Source organism: Arachis ipaensis, chromosome B03 (genome assembly GCF_000816755.2).
Source record: "Arachis ipaensis cultivar K30076 chromosome B03, Araip1.1, whole genome shotgun sequence".
NCBI lineage: Eukaryota > Viridiplantae > Streptophyta > Magnoliopsida > Fabales > Fabaceae > Arachis > Arachis ipaensis.
The window spans coordinates 25380634-25381639 of record NC_029787.2 but is presented as its reverse complement, the minus strand read 5'-3'; positions in this window follow the sequence as shown (position 1 = coordinate 25381639).

Genomic DNA, 1006 nt, shown 5'->3' with positions numbered 1-1006 from the left:
CACTACCCCCCTCTCTCTCTCTCTCTCTCTCAGCCAGTAGCCCCTCCCTTTCAACCAGCAGCAACAGCAGCCACCGCCTCCGCCGTCGCCGAACTCTTCTCGTCAGCCAGAGGGTGTCTCGCCGCCGGCAGTGACAGATAGAGGGTGCTTCGAGCTCTTGGCCGTCCATCCTCGTCTCCTCCATGTCGTCCCTTTTGGCCGTCCATCCTTGTCTTCTCTACATTGTTTTCATCTTCGTCATGTGGACTTGCAGATCGAAGCGCGGTTGGCTAGATTCCTCCATTGTTGGTGAGTTTGCTCGATCCCGTCTGTCTCACCATTCCTCCCTTGCCGGTATTTGAGTTCCGTTCTTTTCTTGCCGCCTGTTTCATTCCTCCGTCGACGTTAGTTTGGTTCCTCTATCGTCGGTAACCCTGCTTCATTTTTTTCTTTTGTTATTTTCTATGATTTTGAGATTCTATTTTTTAATGATTCAAATTTATGTTTGCTTCCATTTATGGTTGTGTATTTTGTTAATTTTACTGAGTTACTGAAATCTGAGATCTGATTCTTGAGTTGCTGTTTTTTTTCTGTTTGTTGTGTTCTGAATCTGAATTCGGGTGAGTTGATATTTTTTTCTGTTTGTTATGTTCTGAGTTCTGACTTCTGATTAGAGTTGGTGGTGGTATGATTAATTTTGTCATGGTATTTTACATTAATCTGCATATGATCTGCATATGAGGACATACATGTGTTACAGCTTCTTTATACAAATTTGTTAGACCCATCAGAAAGGTTGCAAAAGACATGCCTAGAAACAGAATAAAATCTTCACCTTCATGCCCTCATCTTTATTCCCTTCCATTTCAGCATTGTTAATTCTACAATGATTTCTTTCTTTAATTTCTCCTTTTACCCTAAATTTAGGAAATTAAACGTTGGTTTAGATTTTTCTTATTTTAATTTTGAAAAGAATAAGAAAAGATCAGATTTTAGTTTACTTACCAGATATTGTTATGGTAACAAA